General features: G+C 45.1%; 1 long non-coding RNA gene across 1 annotated transcript; it reads left to right on the plus strand.

The window, feature by feature from the left end:
- Positions 1-15584: 15584 nt before the first annotated feature.
- LOC139184999 (uncharacterized) lies at positions 15585-18421 on the plus strand. The gene is made up of 2 exons (XR_011568598.1): positions 15585-15940; positions 16709-18421. It is a non-coding gene; the product is annotated as an uncharacterized lncRNA (long non-coding RNA).
- The last annotated feature ends 1434 nt before the right edge of the window (positions 18422-19855 follow it).

Genomic DNA, 19855 nt, shown 5'->3' on the forward strand with positions numbered 1-19855 from the left:
TGTAAATTTCTCTACGCTTTGCTTTAAACAGCTTTATTAGTCATCAGCTGCGTTCCACAAATTCATCCTCAAGTGTGCAACTTGACACACGATTCCTTTTTGTCTTTACACAAATGTCATCATTTCAGTGATTTCTCCATGACCATTTATTTAAGTTTCCAATCTTTTCATCAACAGTTTCTCGACATGGTCTCTGCCTTGCCTCCCTCTTACCACTTATAATTAATAGACATGCTTTCTGTTTTTCTTTTCTAAAATTTTTAATCAACACAAAGTTTTGGGTTTTGTTTTTTTATCTGTTTCACATATTACTATTTCTCCAGCAAGTAGAATGCTGGCTGGAACACAATAAGCACCCAATAAATATTTATTAATGAATGAAAACCCTTGAGAAGCTATGACAAATAGAGACTGAACAGGAATGACTGGATTTAGGTTAGGAAAGCAATCGTGTGCAGAAAAGTTTCAGTTCAGTAGCTGGTGTGAACAGGCTCGTAGCAGCTGAAAAGGAAGTGTGAGGAGCTCTGCTCTGCTGGTGGGATGTAAAATAGTATAAGTGTATGGAAAACACCAGTGTCATTTGTCAAATATTACAAATAATTAACATATTCCTCTTCTGAGTACATGCCCCAAAGGATGGAAAACTTGGCCTTGAAGAGATGTGTGGGCCCTGCACATCACCCACATAAGCTAAGCTGTGGAAACAACCAGCTGTGCATCGATACAGACATGGAGAAACGGATGCGATGTGTTCTTGCGATGGAACATTCAGTTCAGTTCAGTTCAGTCGCTCAGTCGTGTCCGACTCTTTGTGACCCCATGAATTGCAGCCAGGTCTCCCTGTCCATCACCAACTCCTGGAGTCTACTCAAACTCACGTCCATTGAGTCAGTGATGCCATCCAGCCATCTCATCCTCTGTCATCCCCTTCTCCTCCTGCCCCCAATCCCTCCCAGCATCAGAGTCTTTTCCAATGAGTCAACTCTTTGCATGAGGTGGCCAAAGTATTGGAGTTTCAGCTTTAGCATCAGTCCTTCCAAAGAAATCCCAGGGCTGATCTCCTTTAGAATGGACTGGTTGGATCTCCTAGCAGTCCAAGGGACTCTCAAGAGTGTTATTCAACCTTAAAAAGGAAGGAAGTTCTGGCACCTGCTTCTGCTGCATGGAGCAGCCTTGGGAGCATTAAGATCAGTGAAGTAAACTGGTCACAAACGACAAGTAATGTATGATCCCACTTGCATGACGTTCCTGGAGTGATAACAAGAATAGGGACAGAAAGCAGGGTATGGGGCCAAGGTCTGGGGAGTGGGGGAGTCACTGCGTAAGGGGGCGGAGTTTCAGTTCCACAAGATGGAAGCAGCAGGAGGTGCTGGTGGGGGAACAGCGGCAGGAACGTGCTGATGCACTGCGCTGAGTGCTTAAGTGCCCTTCGGGGTAAATTTTGTGTTGTGTGTGTTTTACCACAGTGAAAAATAACAAAATAAGAAACAAGGGAGGAAAAAATTAAAAGGTTGAAATCCATTTAAACCTTGATATGTGGGTGGCAAAGAGGATGATAACAGGAACAGATGTGGGGTGAAGATGGGTGTTTTAGGATCTGGATATTCCAGTGGTCATGTATGGATGTGAGAGTTGGACTATAAAGAAAGCTGAACGCCAAAGAATTGATGCTTTTGAACTGTGGTGTTGGAGAAGACTCGAGAGTCCCTTGGACTGCAAGGAGATCCAACCAGTCTATCCTAGAGGAGATCAGTCCTGGGTGTTCATTGGAATGACTGATGTTGAAGCTGCAGCTCTAATACTTTGGCTACCTGATGCAAAGAACTGACTCATCAGAAAAGACCCTGATGCTGGGAAAGATTGAGGGCAGGAGGAGAAGGGGACGACCAGGGTCCAGCCCCAGTTGGATCCAGGGATTCCCTCAGGAGGACGGCATTGGCGATTAGAATAGCAAAGCAGAGAGATTTTAGAGGCTCATTATAACTGGTTTAGGCAGAAAATCAATATAACCTGTGACATCAGGTTAGCTATGACCACGGAGGATGCAGGTGCCCTCTCGAATTGCTGAAGGTGCCCCACCTTAGGCACCTTCTCAAGTGGGTCTTAGAAGCCCAGGCAAGTAAGTGGTCCCAGAGGACCTCCACGCTCCAATTATTTTGGCCTGAAGGAAGATCAGAAGAGAAAAGGAGGAAAAGGAAACAAGAAAGAATGACACGGGGAGACCAAGCTTTGAGCAAGGCCCATAGCTTTATTTTCAAAGGGAGCGTATATACCTTAAGTTGTGCATAGAGGATAATAGGGGGTGTGAAATCATGCAAAGTCAGCAGTCCTTGATCCTTATCGAGACCAGGCTTTCTTTTCTGCAAACTTATCATATACGAATGGTTTAGGTGATTTACATCATCTTCTGGCCAGAAGGCCTGTTAACATTTTATGACTCTGATAAAGGTTTGTCAACCATAAGACTTATTTTCTCTAAGAGTAATTATTTTAAAGTTTGGCGCCATCCTCCGAAGGTGTTAGATAAAGTTGCATTCCTATAGGGCAGAGGTGCAGTGGGTTTACAACAAAGAAAGAATTTATTACCTTAAGGGTCTAAAGTTGTTAGCACCAGGGCCACTACTTATTTTTTCTATGTACCAACTATATTAATTAATACACTTCCAAGGATACAATACAGGGGATGTGGAAACTTGGCAGCAAGCATTGGCTCAACAGTGAAATCTTCTACTAGTCCTATTCTGACAATTTCTAACTCCCCGAGAGGCTCTATACTATTTGAATATCTTAAGCTTCCCATGCCTCTCGTGGTTGGGAGACTGTAAACAATCATATGTGTAGCTGTAGGAGTCTGGGTAAATCTGTCAGGCAAGTTAGAGAGCCATCTGAGGGGGTTGGATTGGAACACTCCTATTATGCCCAGGAGGCTAATTAGCTAGAGCTCTAAGTTGATTTCCTTCAGAGAAAAGGTGGTCGGGGATAGACCCCCGTGACTGTCAGAGGAGTTGGTGAAAGTCATGAAGCAGTAAAACAGACAGACTCTGGTTTTGGGGTAGATGCTCAGGCAGGCCCAGAGGGGCACCCCTCAAGTTCTGGCTCGCCTTGCCCACCAGAACTCTCCCACATGACCTTGTCATGGGTGGGGACTCCCATGCTAGCTCCCGGCAGGGGATGACAGACGATGAGATGGTTGGATGGCATCACTGACTCAATGGACATGGGTTTGGGTGGACTCCAGGAGTTGGTGATGGACAGGGAGGCCTGGCATGCTGCAGTTCATGGGGTCGCAAAGAGTTGGACATGACTGAGCGACTGAACTGAACTAAACTGATGGATTACATGTTCTTCTGCCTCACTGACTATGCCAAAGCCTTTGACTGTGTGGATCACAACAAACTGGAAAATTCTTAAAGAGATGGGAATGCCAGACCACCTGACCTGTCTCCTGAGAAATCTGTATGCAGGTCAAGAAGCAACAGTTAGAATCAGACATGGAACAACGGACTTGTTCCAAATTGGGAAAGAAGTATGTCAAGGCTGTATACTGTCACCCTGCTTAATTAACTTATATGCTGAGTACATCATGCAAAATGCCAGGCTGGATAAAGCACAAGCTGGAATCAATATTGCTGGGAGAAATATTAATAACCTCAGATACGCAAATGACACCATCCTTATGGCAGAAAGTGAAAAAGAACTAGAGCCCCTTGATGAAGGTTAAAGAGGAGAGTGAAAAAGTTGGCTTAAAACTCAACATTCAAAAAAGTAAGATCATGGCATCTGGTCCCATCACTTCATGGCAAATAGATGGGAAATAATAGAAACAGTGACAGACTTTATTTTCTTGGACTCTAAAATCACTGTGGTTGGTGGCTGCAGCCATGAAATTAAAAGACGCTTGCTCCTTGGAAGAAAAGCTATGACAAACCTACACAGCATATTAAAGAATAGACATTATTTTGCCAACAAAGGTCCATATAGTCAAAGCTATGGTTTTTCCAGTAGTCAAGTATGGGTGTGAGAGTTGGACTGTGAAGAAAGCTGAACACCAAAGAATTGATGCTTTTCAACTGTGGTGTTGGAGCGGACTCTTGAGAGTCCCTTGGACTTGCAAGGAGATCAAACCAATCAATTCTAAAGGAAATCAGTCCTGAATATTCATTGGAAGGACTGATGCTGAAGCTGAAGCTCTAATACTTTGACCACCTGATGCGACGAACCAACTCATTGCAAAAGACACTGATGCTGGGAAGAAGGGAAGAAGGGGATGGAAGAGGATGAGATGGTTGGATGGCATCACTGACTCAATGGACATGAGTTTGAGTAAACTTCTGGAGGTGGTGAAGGACAGGGAAGCCTGGTGTGCTGCAGTGCATGGGGCCTCAGAGTTGGACACGACTGAGTGACTGAAGAGCAACAATGGATCACATGTTAGAAAATATAAAGAAGTCAAGAGACGACCATTAAAAAGAATGAAATGTTATTCGCAGCAATGTGGACGGACCTAAAGATGATCATACTAAGTGAAATTAGAGAAAGACAAATACCATATGATATCGCTTATATGTGAAATATAAAGTACAGGAGAGATGAACTTACCCATGAAACCCAAAAACAGTCATAGCGAAGACTTGTGATTGCCAAGGGGGTGGGGGTTTGGGGAGGACTGGGAGCTTGGAGTTAGCAGATGAAAGCTATTATACAGAGAACGAATGAACAACAAGATCCTACTGTGTAGCCCAGGGGACTGTATTCAACATCCTGTGAGAACCACAGTGGAAGGGAAGGTACATGTGTGTGTATAACCGAGTCACTGTGCTGCCCGGCAGAAACTACCGCCACATTGCAAATCAACCATACTTCAATAAGATAAAAACAATGAAGCTGAGAGGAGAGACAGAGGGGATGGAACACACTGGAGTCAAGAGCAGAGAACCCATGGTGAGAGTAGCTTAAAGGACGCGGGGACCAACACGCGGCAAGTTGCAGGCGTATGGTGAGAGAAGCCTCTCGCTGACATCCCCGCCCGTGACGTCTGAGGCGTGGGCTCTGGGGTTTGAGGACGCTGGGGTGTATCTGAAAGCTCATTCCTGTGAAACAGCAGAGGAAGGGGAGCGGTGACCCACAGGAAAATGACCCAGGGGACAGGGCTGGGTGCGCGCCCGAGAACTGGTGCTTAGGTTAAGTTGCTGCCGTTTCCACATTCCCTCGTGTGATGTACGTCTCCTCCACTCCGTGGGTGTCGGGTTGTTGCTATGCTATTCTTATCTGAACTGAGAGTTCCTAGAACCACGGGAGGATGAGGAGTGTGCACACTGGGTTTGAGAAAACGCCCCTCTGGGGACTGAAGCGGCCACATCAGTCCCACGAGTGACTCCACGGCTGAAATGGGAGTTCAAGCAAAGCGGTCTCCAAACAAGGGCTGCTCCTTCAGCTTTTGCTTTGAGCAGGAACAGAATGAGACGAGAAAGGACCACAGTATGAAATTTTCTCTTGGGAGCAAAGAGGGAAGATATGTTTCAGTGAAAGTTCGATGTCTCTGTGAGGATAACAGACTCCAGGGTGGAGGGAGACACCTGCCACATTTTATAAAACCACCAGTCTAGAGTGTTTAAATTATCATTTGAGCATGCGGGGGGCTGTCCTGATCTCTCTGTGGGCAATGCGGCCAGATGTGATCTGAAGTGTTGGCTGAGGGGCTTGTGTGCAGCTGGGGCGGGAGCCCAGTGCTGGCCCCTCACTATCTCCTCTTCTTTGCTTTGAAACGTGGAGAAACCCCAAAACAGACTGCTCAAGATCACAGCCTGCTGTCTCACCTTTCCTGGGAATCCAGAATACTTGTTTTGCTTGTATACATAAAACAGAATCTCTCCCTCCCAGCTCTTTCCTTAATAAATTATGAGACTGTGCTCTGGCTAGCACAATCTGGCCTTCTGAGACCCTGATTTTCTCTGATTTTCTCCCTTCAGACCCCTCTCCTCTCATAGGAGGAGACATTAGGTGTGGGCAGAGTGGGGGAGGCCAGGGAGGCGGCTGCCAACCTCACTGCAGAACTGTGGTCCCTGGGACTCTGGGCGAGGTGGCCTGCACAGTCCCAGGCTTTCCCCATCCGCACCTGCCCTGGCCCGTGGCAACCCTGGGTCCTCTATGAGTCCTTCTCATCATATGGATGGTCGCTGACACCTCGTTTCATAGTAAAGGGAAATATACAGGAACAATCCTGTAGAGTGCCTGCTTTGAGTTGAGAATATTCAGATCTTCCTGGAATAGGAAAAAAAATGCAGGGCCCTCAACCTGTTCCACTGCGAACAGTAAACACGGATCTCTCATCCAACCCCATCCAGAGTAAAGTGCTACTGAGATTCGTTCTCTTTTTAAAAAAAAAAAACTCCCTCTCGGACCTCATGGAGGAGAACAAGTGTCTCAGTTACTAATAAATCAGGATTCAGAAATTTCATTGTAATATCATTTCAGTGCTGCCCCAGTCAGGACTACTAGCATCTTCAAAAGAATTATAACCTCAAAGTGAACTCACTGACTTCCCAAGACGACATCATAGAGTCATGTCTAAAGGTTGGAGGGTTTGGAGGTGTGGGTACAGAGAGTGTGAGAAAAGATTATAAAGCCAGTTTTGTAATGATGCAGGCAGGGTTTTATTGATATTCCACTGAACAGCTGGATTCCATTTAAAATCTGATCTATTTAAAAACTGATATGTGGCTGTTCAGACCCCCTCCATGGGAACAGGAGGACACGTCTGACCCATAAGCACATTCAGTCCAGGGAGGAAGCACCACAGTGGAGCAATGTGGATGGCAGAGCAGGACTCCACTGGGAAGTGGTTCCCACAGCAGCTCTGTGTGCAAAACCAAAGTGTGATTTGCTGAGAGGGGCACAAATACAGGAAATGAGGTCAGTAAAACTTCGACTGAAAAGGAGATTGGTTTCCAGATCATTAGGACCTCAGATGTAGTACAGGTGATCTTTAGATACTAATATTTATCTTTTTATAAAATTTAGTATTTTTAGATATTAATATAGATCTATAGATACTACATAGATAATAATATCATCAGTTCAGTTATCAGTTCAGTCGCTCAGTCATGTCCAACTCTTTGCAACCCCATGGATTGCATCATGCCAGGCTTCCCCATCCATCACCAATTCCCAGAGCTTACTTGAACTCATGTCCATTGAGTTGGTGATGCCATCCAACCATCTCATCCTCTGTCGTCTCCTTCACCTCCCACCTCTGATATTTCCCAGCATCAGGGTCTTTTCAAATGAGTCAATTATTCACATCAGGTGGCCAAAGTATTGGAGCTTCAGCTTCAGCATCAGTCCTGCTAATGAAAGCTGCTGCTGCTAAGTCACTTCAGTCATGTCCAACTCTGTGTGACCCCATAGACCGCAGCCCACCAGGCTCCCCCATGCCTGGGATTCTCCAGGCAAGAACGCTGGAGTGGGTTGCCATTTCCTTCTCCAATGCATGAAAGTGAAAAGTGAAAGTGAAGTCGCTCAGTCGGGTCCGACTCTTAGTGACCCCATGGACTGCAGCCTACCAGGCTCTTCCGTCCATGGGATTTTCCAGGCAAGAGTACTGGAGTGGGGTGCCATTGCCTTCTCCGTGCCAATGAATATTCAGGACTGATTTCCTTTAGGATGGACTGGTTGGATCTCCTTGCAGTCCAAGGGGCTCTCAAGAGTCTTTTCCAACACCACAGTTCAAAAGCATCAATTCTTCAGTGCTCAGCTTTCTTTATGGTCCAACTCTCACATCTATACATGACTACTGGAAAAAACCATAGCTTTGACTAGGTGGACCTTTGATAATATATTTTATAAATATCTTTTTATAAATTTTAGTATTTATAGATAGTAATATAGGTCTTTAGATACTAATATTCATAATTGCTACCATGCCTTGAGCATGTGTTATATGCCAGACACTACACTGTTGAGTGTACATTAAACACATGTTCTAATACATATTGCTATACAGTTCATATTTTTATTTATATTTTATATGTATTTCCTACTTTGTATTTATTATAGTATAAATGCTTTCACTCTATAAAAACAACATTCCTTAAGTAAAACAAACATATATATTTTAACTTTAAGAAGCACATATCCTCAAGCAGCTGAAGGATCTTTGTCAAGTGTGGCAATCCACGCCAGACTGTGCTTCCCACGGCTGGAGTTGGGATTTGGATGAGCACAGGCTGCCCTTCTCCCTGACCACAGAGCCGCACCAGCTTTCTATGGACACTGGGTTGCTCACTGATGAAGGTTTTTAGGCTGGAGAAAATTTGACTTAATCAAATGTGTGTATCAGAAATCACATACTAAGAGCTGTGTTGAAGAGAACTTTCTGGGTCGATAAAAAATATATTTTAAAAAATCCATTTCATACATCAGAACAATAATAATAATGAGAGTATGTTTATCAGAAACAACAGAGGCCATGAGAAAACAGAATATCTTTAAAGTGGTGTAAATGAAAAGTGCAATGCTAGGTTTCTAAGTCCAGTTAAAATGTCCCTCAGAATGAAAGTAGAATAAAGACATTTTCACAGGATCAAGTGCTGAAAGAATATGTTGCCAGCACACCTCAACTGCTAAAGAAACTTTTCCAGGTAAAGGAAATTCTGAATTATGAGTCTTAGAAAGTATAAAAATGCAGATAAGTATAAAATATTTTTTAGTAAATATCTTTAAAAGTAAACTGATGCTTTAAGTGCTATAATAATGCATTGTAGAACCTACAATATAGATTTAATCAAAATACGTAACATACTATAGCACAGGGAACTATATTCAGGATTTTATAATAGCCTATAGTGGAAAAGATTCTGAAACACAGAGATATATTATTTTATATGTTTATAAATAACTGAATCATTTTGCTGTACACATGAAACTAATATGTTGCAAATCAATCATATCTCAAATATGCAAACAGACACACACATATATGTATACTTGTGTATATATACATAGGTATAATAGCACAAAGCATGAGAGAAGTTACATGGAATTATGCCTTTGTGAGGAATTTATGTTACATACAGAATGATACTATATTAATTCAGTATGTATTTATTAAATTAAGGATTGGTATTTATAAGCCTTATGGAAATACTAAAATACAGTATGAAGAGTTACAGCAAAAAAAAAAAGAAAGAAAAAACAGTAAGAGGAGATAAAATGTAATCCGACACAAATAGTTAACTCAAAGTATGGCAGGGAAGGAGGAAGGGAGAAAGACGAAAGGAAGGTGAGAGTACAAGATATTCACCAAGACAGCACAGGAGACACAGCGTGGCCGGCAGCAGGCGACGTCCAAGGGAAGCGCAACACGGCCAGCAACACGGACGTGGAGAACACACGCGCCTTCTGCAGTTGTCCCTGTCAGCGCAGCCCAGAGCAGTCAGAGCCATCGCCGACGCGCTCTCTTCTCCCAAGGCCTCAGGTGGACACAGCACTCTCCCCTGTCAACCTGCCAGCTGTTTTGAAGGACTGCCCTGATTTCAGTGCAAAATTTACTAGGTGAGGAACTGGAAACTATTTTTAGTAATTGCTTGTTTCCAGTCAGGGACACCTTACCAAGCTCATCTGAGATGAAATTGTTGAGATCACAAACTGAAGTGCTATCCATGAGTGAGGGAAGTGCATGACCTCAGGTCCCTCACCGAACATAAAAATTCTGTCAAGCCTCAGCCTGAAAATAAGGCTGGTCCCACACGCACTGAGAACTCTGTGACTGAGCCATGTGAAAAGAGATTTAAACGTAACAAAGAGCAAAAGGAATGCACTGTTCCCATCAACATACTGTAGGCTGTAGTAATTTTTAACTCGATTCTTTTAACATATTTGATAGCTTCCTGGACACATTGCCAGTTCCCTGGACTGTCTTCAGGTTTTTATACTCAGGCTAAAATGGATGGTGTATTTTTCCTCAAGCAAGCAGATTCCAAACAAAATTTGTCAAAGATTGAGAGATAATACACTCCCTTTGAAGGTGATCGCTTTTCCATAGCTCACGTGTGACTGCTTCCAAGGAATTTCTTCTGAACAAGACACATGAACCCGAAGGTCTGCAGCCATCTGTCTGCCTCTCCTTCACTACCTTTAACCCTTACCAGCTCTGCTCACAAACGTGGGGCTGACCCTGGACCACAGAAAGGGAAACACAGGGAGTTCCACGGCAGGCGAGCTTGCCGTGTGTCCCTCACCGGCCACGCGACTGCACAGACAAAGCAGGGATTTGGGACCAGAGGCGGCCGCGCTCCCTGCGGCCGCATCGTCTCGCCTGCGAAACGGGATGACGTCACTGAGGAGCACGCACGGAATCCGGGAGGACGGCGTCCGGGCCCCGCCCGCGCCGGCGAGGCCGTGGACGCTGCTTTCCGCCTCCCTTCCTCTCTTCCCTCCTCTTCTGACTTTGTGCTTACCTGTATGACTGGAAATGTTCTGGAAATATCTTTGTCTCTCAAGTTTAAGACTAACAGGCTCCAGTGTGTCTGCAGTGGCCATGCTGGCTCTCGTTTTCATCACCCACGGGAGGTGTTAACAATTTTCTCCTGTGCTTGTTAGCAATTTGTTTGAAAGTATTTATTCAAATATTTTCCTCTTGATTTGTTCATCACATGACTGAGTTATAAGTGTTCTAGTTCTATTTTTGGACACAAGTTCTCTGTCATATATTTTCTCCCAGCATGTGGCTCAACTTTTTATTCTTTTTGTTTTTTAAGAGCAGAACTTTTTAATTTATGAAGTCCGGTTTATGAAAATTCTCTTTTACTATGGACGTTTTGCTTCCTGTATAGGAAGAGACCATAAAGAACTCAAATATTTTCTCCTACAATACCTCTTAGAAGTTTTATATACTTAGCTTTTATGCTTAGGTCTGCAATCTATTTTTAATTAATTTTTAATGGTATGAAAGATTGAGAGGTGTTTCTCCCTCGTATTGCGATCCCGTCTCCCACGCCAGTGATTGAAAGACTCGCTTCTCCCAGCTGGCGTCACTAGTTTCTGCCCACCGCTCCTTCTGACTCTGTCTGCCCCTTAGATGGATGACTTGGTGCTGTGTTCAGTCCTCTGCTCTCCTGATCACAGTAACTTCCCCTGGTGGCTCAGATGCTAAAGAATCTGCCTGCACCTGCCGGAGACCCAGGCTGCATCCCTGAGTTGGGAAGATCCCCTGGATGAGGTAAACAGCTACTCACCCCGTATGCTTGCCTGGAGAACGCCAGGGACTGAGGAGCCTGGGGGTTACAGGCCGTGGGGACGCAAAGGGAGGACGTGACTGGGAGGCCATTTTCACTTGTTTTCTCTTCAGAGTACCTTTCAAAATAAGATAGAGCAAGACAGACAAATTTCTCTTTCTTTTAGGGTTGAGGCTTTGTATTTACCTCTAAGTTTTAAAATCAACTTGCTGACTCCTAAAGAAAAGGCATCTTGGAATTTTGACTAGGATTGCTTTGAGTCTATAGACCAAAATGGTCAAGGTTAACACGATAAGAATACTGAGTCTTTTGACCCAAGAACAACATGTATCTCTCCATTCATTCAGCTCTTCCGTAATTTCCCTCAGCTGTCCTACGTCCCTTTCAGTGTATAGATCTTGATCATGTTTAAAGCTTGTCCCTAAGTATGACATCATTTATGCTGCTGTAAATAGTACTTCAATTTCAAATTCCTATTTTCACAGTAGTGTATAGAAATACAGTCAATTTCTATGTTGCGTGTTGTGACCCCACTAAACACATTTATTAATTCTAGTGGCTATTTTGTATGTCTTTAGAATTTTTTATTTTCATGATATCATTTATAAATAAAGATGGTTTTACTTCTTTTCCAATCTATCTACCCATTTTTATTATGTTATTATATAGACATGATATGGACTTTTAGGTGGAAATTTCTGTATTTCTTTTTAAGGTATAAAGGACTTTTCATTTCTTCTTAGTTTTCTATTTCTTCTTAGGTCAGTTTTGGTAATTTAAAGCTTTCAAAGAATGTGCATATTCATGTAATTTGTCAAATTTGTTGGTGCATAATCTTACTTAAAAATGCCTTTATTATTCTTCAGATCTTAGAAATATTTCTGTAAGGTCTTAGATATATTTCATCTTATGTTAGTGAACAGCATCTTCTCTCAACTTTTTCTTATTCAGCCTGGTTAGAGTTTAATAGATTTTATTGATTTTTTTCAAAGACCTAGTTTTTGGTTCCATTGATTTTTCTACTGTCAATTTATTATTGAATTGATTTTCCGCTCTTTTAGTTTCCCTTCATTCTACTTAATTCAAGTTTACTTTAACCTATTTTTTTTCCATTTCTTTGGAAAGCATTGATTTTATTATAATCACTTAAAATTCTATATTTCCCTCTAAATATCTCCTTAGCTATTATCTCCATCTAGTCAAAGCTATGGTTTTGCCAGTGGTCATGTATGGATGTGAGAGTTGGACTATAAAAAAAGCTGAGCACTGAAGAACTGATGCTTTTGAACTGTGGTGTTGGAAAAGACTCTTGAGAGTCCCTTGGACTGCAAGGAGATCCAACCAGTTCATCCTACAGGAAATCAGTCCTGAATATTCATTGGCAGGGCTGATGCTGAAGCTGAAGCTCCAATACTTTGGCCACCTGATGTGAAGAGCTGACTCATTGGAAAAGACCCTGATGCTGGGAAAGATTGAAGGCAGGAGGAGAAGGGGAGGACAGAGGATGAGATGGTTGGATGGTATCATGGACATGATGGACATGCGTTTGAGCAAGTACCAGGAGTTGGTGATGGACGAGGAAGCCTGGTGTGCTGCAGTCTGTAGGGTCGCAAAGAGTCTGACATGACTGAGTGACTGAACTGATAACTGAACTGATCTCCTTAGCTGTATATAATAATTTTTGAAATTCTATGTTTTATTTCCACTTATTGGAAAATATACTCTAACTCCTCTCATAGCTTCTCCAGCTCATGAATTACTTAAACATATGTTATATTATTTCCAAATATTTAGGGATTTTTCAGATATCTTTCTGTAATTGATTTCTACTCAATACCATCATGATGAGAAAATGTACTCTGTAAAATTTTAAGCATTTTTAAAAAATATTTTGAGGTTTGTTTTATAGCTCAGAATATAACCATATTGCCTGGTGAATATTTTATGTATAACAGGAAAGAATATCTGGAGATTTGGGCTAGAATGTTCTATAAATGTCAATTAAGTTTAGGTGATTAACACTATTGTTTAAATGTTGTATACTTTCCCAAAGACACACTTTTTACAGTTTAATCTGATATAATTTTCATGTAAAACTCTTAGGAGACAGGTCACAGATGACACTAAGCTCTGGGATCCCATAGGACAAGGCTCAACCATCAAGGCCATGAGTAGGGGCTCTTGGTAGCCTACTCGCATGCTGGGGTGTGATGGTTGGCTCATGACAAGGCACCTCCTCTCTCCTGGAGCCCTGGCAAATGCCTGACTTCCTGGAGGGTTCAGTGGGTAGACGTTGTTTTCCACAGGACTCGTCCCAGCTTCACCATCCAGAAGGCAGGGGCGAGGCACACGTGACCCCTCCTCCAAGCTCCTGCCCTTCAACTCCCCCTGTCTCCATTGGCTTCCTGCACGTGGAAACTCTCCAGCCTTAAGATTCAAGGAAGTCATATTCTGCAGTGTCCTGACCACAGAATGATTTTTTATTGGCTAAATTCAAGCCCCACTCCCCTACTTTACAAGACTTGCTTGAAAAAATGGAATGAGCCAGGGGGTCTTCTGTTCAGTTCTCTGCTTGAGTCCTACTTGTCACCCTACACTGAGAGCCAGGGGTCTGTCCCCAAGGCGCCCTTCAATCCCAGAAGCTGTAGGAACGACTACAAAACCCTAGGTCATGCTTTCTCTTGTACTCTTTCTTTCCATTCTAAGTTGAAATGAAAAGGAAAATGCCAGAACCACAATCTTCATCAAGAAAAACAGTAAGAGAAACAGAAAAAGTGTTGAGGTGGAAGAGGAAAGGGGATGGGCCACTTTGCAGGATTTAAGTATAGGGGCAGTCTTTTGCTGGAACATTCCATGCCTAACACAAAGCATGATGTAACACAACTTGTCAGTGCAGTGGAAGTTTTCCATATTTTTAGTGTATGTGTCTAAGTTGAAATGTGAAGAAAACATTGGAACAGCATTGGCCTCTGATCATTAATCTCACATTATCACTTTTATAGTCTACACTGATTATGCTCAGACAACAGACCTCACCACAAAAAGCAAATGAAATTATAACCAGCAGAATAAAAAGCTACTTACATTTATCCATTGGAATTAAAACCTATAAGAAGTCTGCACACATTCTCCACTCTCACCCCTAACTAAATTACTTATTTGTTAGGCTTAAACCCAGCAAGACTAAATATCAATATATGCTCAGTTGCTCAGTCATGTCTGACTCTTCGCAACCCCACAGACTGTAGCCCACTAGACACCTCCGTTCATGGGATTTTCCAGGCAAGAATACTGGAGTGGGGTGCCATTTCCTTCTCCAGGGGATCTTCTGACCCAGGGATCAAACCTGTGTCTCCTGCATTGGCAGGCGGATTCTTTACCACTAGCACCCCTGAGAAACCAAATGCAGCCCACCAGGCCCCTCCGTCCATGGGATTTCCCAGGCAAGAGTACTGGAGTGGGGTGCCATCACCTTCTCCGCAAATACCAAAAACAGATGCAAAAAAACATATCTAGCTTTTCACTAATTGCAATGAGGACAATAATTTTATTACGGCTTTTTACTTCTGCATACAAAAAAAAAAGACTAAAAAAAAAAACCACGTGTAAGTTTTGAGAATGGTTGGCTCTTAGTAGACAGGCCCACAAGTGAAACGAGAGACACCAGTGTTCTGAAGAGACCCCCCCATTATGGATGGTAGAGGGGAGACATCAGGAGTCCCTTGGTGGATGATTTTATTCATGCCTGGAAGGGCCCACTTACCTTCTTGTTAGTGTTTCCTCCAGATTTCACTTCTTGGCGCCTTAGAATACATTTTCATTTTTAGAGTTGGAATTTACCTTCAATTTACTCACTTTATTTCACTTTTGCTGGTGCCTCACCACCATACTTTTGGAGTCCTGTTTGCTGATTTGGACTTCTCCAAAGATGATCATCTCCAGAGATGTGCCGGGTACCCAATGACTATGTGATTAAGAAGCTGGGGTGTCGGCCACGTTACCTGCAGCCACTTTCTGGAATCCCTTCCACCTCTGTTCTTTGTATCAGTGGCAAAGCACATTAGCCATAAAGTTTGGGTGTGGATTTTAATTCACATCAGCCATAAAAAGTAGCCTGTGAGTAGGTGGAGCCACTTTATTAAAAATATTTTATAACTACATCTTCAAACAGCTTGATGAAAACTTATTTTTATTGGGCACACATGTAACAGCCCACAACTCCTGCTTTCAATAATTTCTGAACCCTCAGCTTGAATAAATAAAGAAAAAATGTCAGTGATATAAAATGACAAGCCAAGCTTACCAAAAGGAAAGTTTAAAAATAATCATGTCTCCAGGCTCAGTGAAAGATAAAAATCAAATAACGCAGCTTGTTTCAAATTGTCCCTCTTTCAACACACACTGCCCTGATGAATGATTTCTTCACTCTTACACTTGTAGACAGAATGAAAAAGCCAGCCCTCATTCAGGACCAACAGGTTGCTGGTGGTGAGGGAGACTTGGGAAAGACCGGCAAAAAAGCGCCTGCCGTCTGCTCTCACCTCCGCGGCACGCAGGCAGCAGGCGGCGCCCCTGCGGACGTCAGGTGGAGTTCTCACAATTTCGATTCAGATGCGTGAAACCGAACAGGAGGGAGGTGGGAGTCAAGGTGGCCCGTGAGCTGATGGCCGTCCAGATGCCAAGACAGAGCAGCCTCCAAATGGACGGTGAGCAACGAATGGGGTGGAGGGCCCGCGGGGAGTGGGGAGGAGGGCCCGGGGGTAGTGAGGAGGAGGGCCCGCGGGGAGTGGGGAGGAGGCCCACCATGGAGTGGGGAGGAGGGCCCGGGGGGAGTGGGGAGGAGGGCCCGCGGGGAGTTGGGAAGAGGCCCACCATGGAGTGGGGAGGAGGGCCCGGGGGGGGAGTGGGGAGGAGGGCCTGCGGGGAGTGGGGAGGAGGGCCCGCAGGGAGTGGGGAGGAGGCTCACCATGGAGTGGGGAGGAGGGCCTGGGGGGAGTGGGGAGGAAGCCCAGCATGGAGTGGGGAGGAGTGCCAGCATGGAGTGGGGAGGAGGGCCAGCATGGAGTGGGGAGGAGGGCCCGGGGGGAGTGGGGAGGAGGGCCCGCGGGGAGTGGGGAGGAGGCCCACCATGGAGTGGGGAGGAGGGCCCGGGGGGAGTGGGGAGGAGGGCCCGCGGGGAGTGGGGAGGAGGGCCCGGGGGGAGTGGGGAGGAGGGCCCATGGGGAGTGGGGAGGTGGGCCCGTGGGGAGTGGGGAGGAGGCCCAGCATGGAGTGGGGAGGAGGGGCCGCGGGGAGTGGGGAGGAGGGCCTCTCTCGGTTTGCTGTGGGATCGGGGGTGACACGGGAGGAGGGGAGGTTCCCAGAACAGGAGAAGTCTCGAGCCTGTTACACACAACGTGCAGTGGACCGCGATCTTCATTTTGTTTTTCTTTCTAACAACTTTTTGGCGTCGACGTACTGGCCCCATTGTACAGACTTGGCCGTGCCAGCGGCTTCTCCACGTACCCCAGGGAGGGCTCTCCGTCTAGGGCTGCTGGACGCAGCGGGGTCAGTGCCCTCAGGCCCGCCCGGGGAGATGGGGACCATGGACAGGAGTCAGCCGTGGGCTTCACGTGGCTGAAAAAGCGTGCATCACAGTGACTACATGATACTAAGATGGCCGACGTGGAAACACCTTTTTATCCCGAGGTTTGGTCAACGGAGGTGAATATCTGCAAATTCAGTTCGTTCAGCTTAAATAAAAGCATTGTATTCTTCAGTCCAATTTAGAAAATATGAGCGATAGTGAAGCCAGCCCTAGTTAAAGGGTTGATGATGTAGGGTCTGTCTCCTTGGCTTCTTATAAGCATCCCAGAGGGTGAGATGGTTGGATGGTATCACCGACCTGATGGACGTGAGCTTGAGCAAGCTCCAGGAGATAGACAAGGACAGGGAAGCCTGGCATGCTGCAGTCCATGGGTGGCGAAGAGTCGGACACGACTTAGTGACTGCACAACAGCAGCATCCCAAGATTCTGTTTCCGTTGTTCTCGGGACCATCGGTCTTCCTCGAGGGGCACATTCATTTTTCTTTTTCTTTTTTCGTTTCTGTGCTGATCTCCTCATTGTGATCAGTTCTGTATGTTTGCTTCCCCAGTTTGATGTAGAATAATTATCATTGACAAACTCTGTGTGTGTATGTAAATTACGTTACTTTCCCCCTCCCACTTCCTCCAATAACTGTTCAGCTTGGGCCTCTTTATTCCGTGTATTGACATATGCCTGATACTTCCTGAGTCTAGTCTCTTTTTAAGCTTCTGGTTGTTTTTTACGTAACTTAATTTTTCTGTGCTTACTCATGCTTCCAGGGCCAGCAACCCTTACGATCTCAGGGGGTGTACCGTTTTCTGCACCCCATCTGCTAGGTTACACACTTCAGCGTTTTATGTGTGAATCTAATTGTCCTCCCTAGTCATCCTTTAGAGTTTTACCTTTTGTATGATGGTGTTGCAGAGGTTTTAGGTGTCTCTGTGTTCTGGCACAAGAATCTATCCTCAATAGCCACCTTAGAAGGTCCCTGATTCCGCATCAAGAGCCCACAGAGTCAGGATCCATCTGTGGTGGCCACAAGCTAACCATGACACAGGTGTGGTGTGACCACACAAGACATCACAGTCCTGCTGGAAACGAGCAGTGATGAAGTGAAGCGCACACGGAACTCAGCTTTGTTGCTTCCAGCCAAGGAAGAAAAATGAAGATGCACTGACATTTTCGCACCTAAATACATGTATATTTTTTCCTTTAAGAGAAAAATTTTCTGTAAGGGAAGCAAAGAGGATGTTTTCTACAATGGTTGCTTTGTGGGTTTTTCTGTAATATGAGGCTTCAGCTTCCCACTAAGTTAAGAAATTGTTATTCTTTCCTATTTTCCATATGCTTGTTTGAAATTAACATCATTATTCTGTTCATTAATTCTTCAAGCTTCTAAAATTGCCAGACTAACTCTTGAAAAGTGTGGTTCAAAGATCACACCTTGATATTTCACCAGCAGCCATACATCTTGAGCCTTCCCTCCCATAATAAAATTAAATAAGTATAATTTATTGAGGATTCCTTGACATAATTACAGGTTTTTGGAAGATAGGAAAATTCTGCCTGGAAAGTAGCAATTCAAAAGAAGAAGAAGAAGATAAAAAAAAAAAAAAAGAATCCAGGGCACTCACCTGACTGCAAAGACCATAATTAAATCTGCTAGAGAAGCCTGCAGAGAGTACAAATGCTATTTTTGTACTGAGTTCAAACAGACTCTGGTTTTCCCCAATTTAAACATCTCTGGTGAAATAGCTGAGTTCAAAGTCCAGGTCCTGGCTGATGCGGAGATGTCTTTTGCAGGCCTCCACCGCCGAGAACAGGCAGCCGCCATCAGGAGATGGCGTTTCTGTGGCTCAGAGAGATGCTTTCTCCCTCGGAGGCACCTTCCCAGCAACTGTTCCCCCAGTGGATGCGTTGCCTTTGTGCACCCATGCGTCTGTCTCTTCACCCCTCCACTCTGTGGGGTCTCTTCATCCCTCCCCTCTGTGGTCATGGGGTCTCTCCAGCCCTCCCCTCCATGTTCTGGGGCTTCACTTCTCTCCCGGTGACTGAACCCAAGCAGACTGACAACGCTCATCACAACTCCTGGCTCTACAACCTGTGATGATCAGAATTGCCCTGCCCTGAACTGAGGGCTTCCCTGGCTGCTCAGAGGGTGAAGAATCTGCCTACAGTGGGGGAGATGCTGTTCCACCCCTGGGTTGGGAAGATCCCCTGGAGGAGGCCATGGCAACCCACTCCAGTATTCTTCCCTGGAAAATCCCATGGACAGAGGATCCTGGCTGGTACAGTCCATGGGGTCCCCAAAAGTTGGACACAACTGAGCAACTAAGCACAGCACAGCCCTGTAGGTTGGTGGTCCTGCATCCCCCGGGGGCAGCTGCACACACTCCCTGCCCACCCCCAACCCCCACACCTCTGTGAAGCACAGCCCCTGTGCCTTGCTCTCCAGCGGCTTGTCACCACCCTGGTTCTTCTCTGTTCCAAAGGACTCACTCCTTGTTGTTTTTTTTTTGCAAACTCTAAATGAGACTACTAATTATTAGTGTTATTATTAACAGCACTCTGGTGCAATGAAGTCATACGAGAGTGACCAGGAGGAGTCCACACTAAACATGCTGGGTGGTTGTGGGCGCATGTGTAGCCGAGCAAAGCAGACTTGAAGTTCAGCAAGAGCTGCTTCTTTTGGAATTGGTGAGCAGAGTGTGGAGACCGCAGGGACACAGGAAGCGGCCCGGACAGGACCCACATGCCGCGGCCCGCCTGGCTGCGCTGGCGCTCACCTGAGCCCCTCCCAGGCCCAGCTCGGCCCCAGAGAAGGCACACGGGGTAAGAAGTGCCCCTGGCAGCGAGGCCACTGCACCGGAAGCTCCCACGTGGGGGACACACGGAAAAGGCCTTGTGGGATGGAGCCCCCGACCCCCAACCACGATCTTCCTGCCAAGAGAGCAGGGGCCAGCTGATACCCCCAGGCCCCAAAAGCTGCAGATTTGAGAACAACGTGATTTAGTGTTTTTTTAGGTGGCTCAGATAGTAAAGAATCTACCTGCA

Source organism: Bos indicus, chromosome 9 (assembly GCF_029378745.1).
Source record: "Bos indicus isolate NIAB-ARS_2022 breed Sahiwal x Tharparkar chromosome 9, NIAB-ARS_B.indTharparkar_mat_pri_1.0, whole genome shotgun sequence".
Lineage (NCBI taxonomy): Eukaryota > Metazoa > Chordata > Mammalia > Artiodactyla > Bovidae > Bos > Bos indicus.